We start from the raw sequence: 9,580 nt of genomic DNA, 5'->3' as shown, positions 1-9,580 counted from the left end.
GAGGGTAGCCATACTTTAAGGATTGATCTAGCTCACACCAGCATCATATAGAGCCTGCTCAGACAGAAGCTCCTTCAATAGAGGAATCTCCATATGCTGTAATTTGTGGAGTTGCTCCTTGTCCTTAGGGATCGGCTTAGCATACTTGTTCCACAAGATTCGTGGATGCCTCTAGATTCAGTTGAAGTCCCATGGGAGATCAGAGGAGATGAAGAAGAAACATCTTCTACAGCTATGGATAGAAGAAGGTAATCTCATAATGAAGTGATAGCCCCCATGAGGAGTGAAGTATTACCAACCTTTACTTAAGGGGTGCCTCTTCAAAGTGAAGAATGCTTGAAATAGTGAGCACCTCTACTTGATCTCAATCAAAGCATAAAGAACAATAAAAGCTACAATTATCTGAACATTGTTCGAACTAATCTAGGTAGGTACAAGCTGATAAAAGTCAAAAAGATTGGAAATGAAAAGATGAAAGAGAAACTAAATTCCAACTGGGAAAATTTTCTTGTAAATCACGAGCTATCCTTTGGGAGCATCAGTTATCCAGCCAGCCCACCTGGGCAGTTCTGATCGAAATTGGTTAGAAAACTGATACGAAGCTTAGATTCTCCTCAAGTCGGACTCAATAAGAGTAGATCTCTCAATTCCCAACCTATGCTTAAGGACATCCAAACCAATTGGTTTAGACAAAACCAAAAGGTCCGAAGCGGCATAAGTCTAGGATTCTACCCTAGACCCAACCTAAGGAGGGATCGACCAGGAGCCCTGGTTGGCCCAAAGGTTTTTACCCGAGGTCTCACTGTCATCAAATTCCATTTCGATTGTAGAAAAGATAAAAATAGAAAGAAAATGCGAGGAAAATGGAGGTCCAAGGCAGAAAAACAATCAAACAAAGGTTCCAAAGGGAGAAATCCTAAAACAACTATAGGAGAAACTAAAAAAGTGTAGGAAAGAAAGGAACAGCCAGCTAAAGAAGGCCCATCGAATTATCGATAGCAACCTCAAAGGTGATCATTGAAAGTTCTGCAAATGGCAGATGGTAATGGAGAAGCCTCTTGACAGCTATGGAAGTAGAACATCTAGAGAAAGAATAGTGGAATGTGTAGAACGAGTGAAGGGGTGCCAATATTTATCATCAGTCGATGGCCTGGATTAACCCGATAGTTTGACACAATAACCTGAGATTTTGACACATGTTAGCCTCCAATTGGTGCAGTAATTCATAGTGACTATGGAAAATGTGCACCCTGCCATATATTAACCTTGGGTACGACATGATGACAACTGAGGTATCCTCTAAATTGAATGTTTTAAATGGTCTCGATATGCTGCCTTAGTTTCTGTACTTCCATAATTACAGCATTTTAGTCGAAGCGTCACCTTGGGAGCTAGAGCCTTGACGTCTACAAAAATAATAGCAGCACAAGTCCAAGCATGAACCCAAAGCTAACCTCAGATATATCCAATAATCAAAAAATGGCTTCCTTGACAAACTACTTGTTGGGAATAGTGTCCCAAAGTCAATTGTCAGTCTGTTGATGGTTGTGCTCTTTCCTATATTAGTATATGAATTATAAATAAATAAAAGTTATTTTGATATTTTTCATCACAAATTGTTTCATCTTCTATTGAACTCCTGTGTTGTGATGAAGTCCTTAGGACTATTTAGACTCGACAAAGAAGGATTTGTCATGTAGTCCTTAAACCTGTTTGCGACCAAATGATACGTTGTTACCAAGGACAACAACATTTATCAAAAATAGGTCGTTGTGTGCCATATGGGTTAGTTGTCCTCTTAACCAAAGAGTGTGGAGACACTGATATGGTATACAGGTGAGATGTAAGGGTACATCTACACTGAACATGACCAACTCCGGAGCTTTTTCTGCTGTCAAGATTTGCTCCGATGGCATATGGGTATAACTGTATTTCCGACCTGAGACCACCATGGTGACTTGCAAGCAACTCACTATACTTAGGCACTGGACTACCTGAATTTTTAATTCAGTGATGGAAGGCTACTGGGTGTAGTCAAGTACTTGACTTGTCGGTGCGTGTGTCAAGATGGGATTGATCACTCTAGTTCAGGAGCTGTGTACAGTCGTGTTTCAATTTAGCAAAATCTTGACCAGAGTAGACCTAGTGAGGAGTCACAGGACTGTTTGAGTTGAGCATGATTCGGATGATCTAATCAGGGTTGACAGTTTAACCCTGAGTCATCCTATACACAGGGGTCAAAAGGGATGAATTATATAGTAACCATATTCGCATAGGTTCTGAATGTTGCGATTGTGACTATTCAACCTATCTAGATATCGGGTACCATTGCTAGATGGTCACTTTGATTAGTACAAGAATTAGTTTCTATGCTATCGGCTTAGGTTCGAACCTGTGGGGTCACACACATTAGAGGTTCCTATCTGATCTGATGGCTGGTGAAGAGTCCCACTAGACTGGGACTCTTCGACCAAGAGTCCTAATGCTCGAAGACTCTAAGTCCTACATGTTTGGGACTCTATGATTGAGAATCAGGATTCTCTGATCACAAGTTCCACACATTTTGGGTACCGGGGTCAAGAGTCCCACTGGTTTGGGACTCTTCGATCAAGGTTTCATATCGATGGACTTTGATGCCCGATTGCCCATCCGATTTGGACTCAGTATTTATGAGAGATTTAATTAATGATTTGATCACTAATTAACTCAATTTGATTAAGTAATTATTTTTAGATCAAGTCCAATTGAATTGGATTCAGTTGGGTTTGACCCGATTAGGTTAAGAGTTGACCTAATCGCCGAGGTGGTTTGGTCCCTGATCTGATCAGGGGTTGGGCGTAGTCAATTTCTCATTTGATTAGAATTTTATGGAGCCTAATTAAGTCTAATTATGTTGGGTTTAATTTAGTCTAATTGTGCCGAACCTATTTTAATAAGGTGGGTTCAATTAGATTTGAAACCACCTTGACTCATCTCCCTGCGCCACCTCACCTCACCTGTGCCTATTTAAATTGATGAGAAACGAGTTCTCATGAATTTTCTCCCATGCAGAAGCCTTCCCATGCCTTTCCTTTGTGTGCCATTTGAGTGGATAAAGATGGTTGGTTGGCCATTCAAATTCAAATGAAGTTTGAATTTGAATGGACAACTAATCCCATGCGCCACCTTATCCACTTGTGCGCCACTTCCTCCACATGAGAAAAAGTTTCTCATGTAAACTCTCCACGCACAAAGAAGCCCACACCCCTCCCTTCTCACACCTTGAGTGGATAAGGATAAGTTGGTTGGCATTTGAATTCAAATTCGATTTAAATTCAAGTGAGCAACCACCAAGCTTTATCCTCTCACGCGATAAAGACACGGTTGCACTGTTTTAAAAGAAAAATGAAGATGGGGCATGCGTAACATCTTATCTGAGAAAAAAAGTATGGCATGAGAAGGCCTTGTGCATGAGATCAAAGTTCAAAAAACTTTCGAGAGAAAAAAAAATAAAGAAAGTGAGGCAAGGTTTTTTGTGAGTACCCTAAGGTCTCTGCCTAGGGTTCGAGAAGTGAGAAAGTTAGCTACGAGTGTCGTGAGCCCACCAGATTTTAGAAAAAACTTTATCAACCTCTCAAGTATCTCTACTGATGATTTGGAGCATTCAAAGAGTCGACAGACATCGATCGAAGGAGTTCAATCAGCATCAGTCGTCGAAAGGGTTCTGCAATGAACTAGCATTCGTGAAGAGCCGATCAGATCGGGAGCTTCATGTGGATGATCCACAGAGGCCAGACATACTGTGTAGCTACATTATGATGATCAGACCTTTCCGACAATGATCAGATTGCAGCGATCGACTACCTGCACGAAGGTAATGTGTTCTGAACACATAACAGTAAAATATTTACTGTAGAATTTAAAATTTTAAATTTAAATGCATGCTATATATATCATATTTAGATCCTTGTGTAGGATTAATATATATTAATTAATTAAATTAATTAATAATTTCTACTATAAAATTATAATTTTATAAAAAATTTAAAATTATCATTTTACCCCTGCACTGAAATTCACTTCAAATGGTATCAGAGCAGGTTCTAAAATATGATATACATTTACATGTGTAGATTAAGTAGTAATCTAAAAGTTTAAATTTAAAATTTAAATTTAAAATTTAAAATTTAAATTTTAAATTTTGAAATTTAAAATTCAAAAATTTGAAATTTAAAATTTAAAATTTGAAATTTGAAATTTATTTGAAATTTTAAATTTAAAATTTAAAATTTAAAATTCAAAATTTGAAATTCAAAAATTTAAAATTTAAAATTTAAAATTTGAAATTTGAAATTTAAATTTTGAAATTGGTATATTTAGATATACTTGATCCAAGTAGCAAGTAATCTAATTGGGTTGGTTGCCATGATCGTCCAGTCATAGGAGAAAAGTAGGGTTAAAAGGTCCTCTCCTCCCATACGATGGGGTTCTCCTATGGCGGTAGGGGTGCCGATGCGATTATATCCCATATAGATGAAGCAGCGAAAGGACTTAATTGTAAAAGTTCAATTGTAAAATTTATCATGAATGTGTTAGATTAGATCTAAAAGAATATTCATGATTTATTTTGATTGAGTTATTTTCTGTTATGTAATTAACAATAGGATTGTTGTTTATGAAATGTGCTGATCCGTTTGTGAAATGAGTCAACACATTTGATGAACAAAAAATAAAACCTTTCAAATTTAAAAAATTATTTTCGAAATGCCAAACCCTGACCCATCAGCTTAAATACTTAATTAAAAGAATTAAGTGTTGTCTAGTTGGTCTAAAATTATGAATTAAGACCTAAAACAATTGCATAAACTTGTGGATCAATGGGTTAGATGGATTAGGTCCATAATTAGGTTAGACCTAAGGTTAGCTTAAAGAAATAGACTAAAATAGAGTAATTGGTCAAATCTAATCAAAAGTTGAATTAGATTAGGTCAAGGACACTCTAGACTCAACTTCAATAGTTGTAGTTGAATGGGTCCATGTCTTTAACTAGACCAAAATAGACTTAATTCATGGCTATGCGGTGGAACCCTATTTACTAAGTTGATCAAATGAAAACTAATGAACCAGTTGGTGTCTAAGGTAAGTTTGGCAGTCTGACCAGTGATTTTTAAGTGGGAGCTACTCGCATTGATTCGATCTCTGATGAGTTAATGGCATATCCTCACCACTAATCTCGCTTACCTGGCCAACCTGGTGAGTTAGGTTTTGATTAGATCACTTGGTGATTAGGGCTCACCCATGTCAGTAGGTAAATCAGTGTGACTAATTTAGGTGCTCCTAATGCTGGCTTTAATTAAATCTTTTTGAATCTGACTTGGTGAAGTCAGTGGGAGGATTGAAATTGGCTGGTTAATTTTTTCTCTTCTATCCTTTAATAAAAATCCTCAAAAATTATTAGATCCCTAAAATAATTAAGTTATAGTGATAACTAAGTCATAGCCTCCCATTAAGTGAGTGATAATGAGTCTATTAGTTTAATAATCACTGGAGGCCCAAAGGTCTGGTGCTTATTGACTAATAGAATTATCATTCATAATATGATAATTTGGTTTAGTCTTTTTGATGGTGGTCAGGTTGTTGGGAATAGTGTCCCAAAGTCAATCATCAACCTATTGACGGTTGTGCTCTTTCTTGTATTAGTATATGAATTATAAATAAATAAAATTTATTTTGATATTTTTCATTACAAATTGTTTCATCTTCTAATGAACTCCTGTGTTGTGGTGAAGTCCTTAGGACTATTTAGACTCGACAAAGGAGGATTTGTCATTTAGTCCTTAAACCTGTTCGCGATCAAATGATACGTTGTTACCAAGGACGACAACGTTTATCAAGCATAGATCATTGTGTGCCATATGGGTTGGTTGTTCTCTTAACCAAGGAGTATGGAGACACTGGTATGGCATACAGGTGAGATGTAAGGATACATCTACACTGAACATGACCGACTCCGAAGCTTTTTCTGCTGTCAAGATTTGCTCTGATGGGATATGGATACAACTATCCCTCCCCTGAGACCGCCACGGTGACTGCAAGCAACTCACTATACTTAGGCACTGGACTACCTGAATTTCTAATTCAATGACGGAAGGATACTGGGTGTAGTCAAGTACTTGACTTGTCGATGCGTGTGTCAAGATAGGATTGACCACTCTTGTTCAAGAGCTGTGTACAGTCATGTTTCAATTTAGCAAGACCTTGGCCAGGGTAGTCCTAGTGAGGAGTCAAAGGACTGTTTGAGTTGAGCACGATTCGGATGATCTAATCAGGGTTGACAGTTTAATCCTAAGTCATCCTAAACACAGGGGGTCAAAAGGATGAATTATACAATAACCATATTCACGTAGGTTCTGAATATTGTGATTGCGACTATTCGACCTATCCAAATTTTAGGTACCATTGCTAGATGGTCACTTCGATTAGTATAAAAATTGGTTCCTGTGCTACCAGCTTAGGTTCGAACCTACGGGGTCACACACATTAGAGGTTCCTATCTGATCTGATGGCTGATGAAGAGTCCTAATGCTCATGGACTTTGAGTCTTACATGTCTGAAACTCTATGATCAAGAATTATGATTCTCTAATCATAAGTTCCACACATTTTGGGTATCGGGGTCAAGAGTCCCACTGGTTTGGGACTTTTTGATCAGGATTTCATATCGTTGGACTCTGATGCCCGATTTTTCATCGAATTTGGACTCAATATTTATGAGAGGTTTAATTAGTGATTTGATCACTAATTAACTTAATTTAATTGAGTAATTATTTTTGGATCAAGTCCAATTGAATTGGATTCAGTTGGATTTGACCCGATTAGGTTAAGAGTTGACCTAATCGCCAAGGTGGTTTGGTCCCTGATCTGATCAGGGGTTGGGCTTAGTCAATTTTTTATTTGATTAAGATTTTATTGAGCCTAATTAAGCTTAATTAAGTTAGATTTAACTTAGTCTAATTATGCCTAACCTATTTTGATTAGGTTGGCTCAATTAGGTTCAAACCACTTTGACCTCATCTCCCTGCACCACCTCACTTATCTGAGCTCATTTGAATTCACGAGAAATGAGTTCTCATAAATTTTTTTCCATGCAGAAGCCATCCTACACCCCTTCTTTGTGCACCATTTTGAATGGATAAGGATGAGATTGGTTGGCCATTCAAATTCAAAAGATGTTTGAATTTGAATGGATAACAAATCTCTACGCCCACCCTTTATTTTGTGCGCCCCTTCTTCCACACGAGAAAGGATTTCTCGTGTAAAGTCTCCACACACAAATTTGCCCACGCCCCTCTCTTCTCATGCATAGAGTGGATAAGAATGAGTTGGTTGGTATTTGAATTCAAATTTGATTTGAATTCAAATGAGCAACCACTTATCTTTATCCTCTCATGCGGAGAAAATGCTGCAAAAATGCATTTTGCACTATTTTTAAAAGGAAGAGAAGATAAGGCATGCGAAAATCTGATCCTAGAGAGAAGGGTGGCACGAGAAAGCTTTCCTATATGAGAAAAGAAAAGAAAAGGAAAGAAAAGAAAAAAACAGAGTGGGTGCAAGTTTCTTCGATGAGTACCCTAGGGTTTTGGCCTAGGGTTCGAGAAGTGAGAAGGTGAGCTACGAGTGTCGTGAGCCCACCAAACTTTAGAGAGAGCTTCATCAACCTCTCAAATATATCTGTTAATGATTCAGAGCATCCAAAGAGTCGACAGATCAAGATCGAAGGAGTTCGATCAACATCGACCGTCAAAAGTATTCTGCGACGAACTAGCATTCGTGAGGAGCCGATCAGATCAGAAGCTTCGTGTGGATGATCTGCAGAGGCCAGATACACTATGTAGCTACATTATGATGATCAGACCCTTCCGACAGTGATCAGATTGCGACGATCGACTATCCGTACAAAGGTAATATATTCTGAACACATAACAGTAAAATGTTTACTATAGAAGTTTGAATTTTAAATTTAAATATATGCTATATATATATCATATTTAAATCTTTATGTAAGATTTATACATATTAATTAATTAGATTAATTAGTAATTTTTACTGTAAAATAGTAATTTTTGAAAAAAAATTAAAATTATCATTTTACCCCTGCACTAAAATTCACTTCAAATGGTATCAGAGTGAGTTCTAAAATATAATATACATTTGCATGCATAGATTAAGTAGTAATCTAAAAGTTTAAATTTGAAATTTAAAATTTAAATTTTAAAATTTGTTCGAAATTCAAAATTCAAAAATTTGAAATTCAAAATTTGAAATTTAAATTTTAAAATTTAAAATTTAAAATTTAAAATTCAAAAATTTAAAATTTAAAATTTGAAATTTAAAATTTGTTTGAAATTTCAAATTTAAAATTCAAAATTTAAAATTCAAAATTTAAAATTCAAAAATTTAAAATTTAAAATTTAAAATTTGTTTGACATTTGAAATTCAAAATTTAAAATTTGAAATTTGAAATTTGAAATTTGAAATTTAAATTTTAAAATTAGTATATTTAGATATACTTGATCCAAGTAGCAAGTTGTCTAATTAGGTTGGTTGCCATGGTCGTCCGATTATAGGAGAAAAGTAGGGTTTAAAGGCCCTCTCCTCTCATTCGATGGGGTTCTCCTATGGCAGTAGGGTGCCACTGCAATTATATTCCATGCTGATGAAGCAGCAAAAGGACTTAATTGTAAAGATTCAATTATAAAATTTATCATGAATGTGTTAGATTAGATCTAAAAGAATATTCATAATTTATTTTGATTGAGTTATTTTCTGTTATATAATTAGCAATAGGATTGTTGTTTATAAAATGTGCTGATCTGTTTGTGAAATGAGTCAACATATTTGGTGAACAGAAAATTAAACCTTTCAAATTTGAAAATTATTTTTGAAAAGTCAAACCCTAACCCATCAGCCCAAATACTTAATTAAAAGAATTAAGTGTTGTCAAGTTGGTCTAGAATTGTGAATTAAGATCTAAGACAATTGCATAAACTTATGGGTCAATGGGTTAGATGGATTAGGTCCATAATTGGGTTAGACCTGAGGTTAGCTTAAAGAAATGGACTAAATTAGAGTAATTGATCAAATCTAATCAAAAGTTGAATTAGATTAGGTCAAGGACACTCTAGACTCAACTCCAATAGTTGTAGTTGAATGGGTCCATGCCTTTAACTAGACCAAGATGGACTTAATTCATGGCTACGCGATGGAACCCTATTTACTAAGTTGATAAAATTAAAACTAATGAACAAGTTGGTGTCTAAGATAAGTTCGACAGTTTGACCAGTGGTTCTTAAGTGGGAGCTACTCGCATTGATTCGATCTCTGACGAGTTAATGGCATATCCCCACCACTAACCTCACTTACCTGGCCAACCTGATGAGTTAGGTTTTGATTAGATCACTTGGTGATTAGGGCTCACCCATGTCATTAGGTAAATCAGTGTGACTGATTTAGGTGCTCCTAATGCCGGCTTTAATTAAATCCTTTTTAATCTAACTTGGTGAAGTCAGTGGGAGGATTGAAATTGACTGATTAATTTCTTC

This window comes from Elaeis guineensis, chromosome 12 (assembly GCF_000442705.2).
Source record: "Elaeis guineensis isolate ETL-2024a chromosome 12, EG11, whole genome shotgun sequence".
NCBI lineage: Eukaryota > Viridiplantae > Streptophyta > Magnoliopsida > Arecales > Arecaceae > Elaeis > Elaeis guineensis.
The sequence above is the reverse complement of the archived record's forward strand: the minus strand, read 5'-3'. Positions refer to the sequence as shown.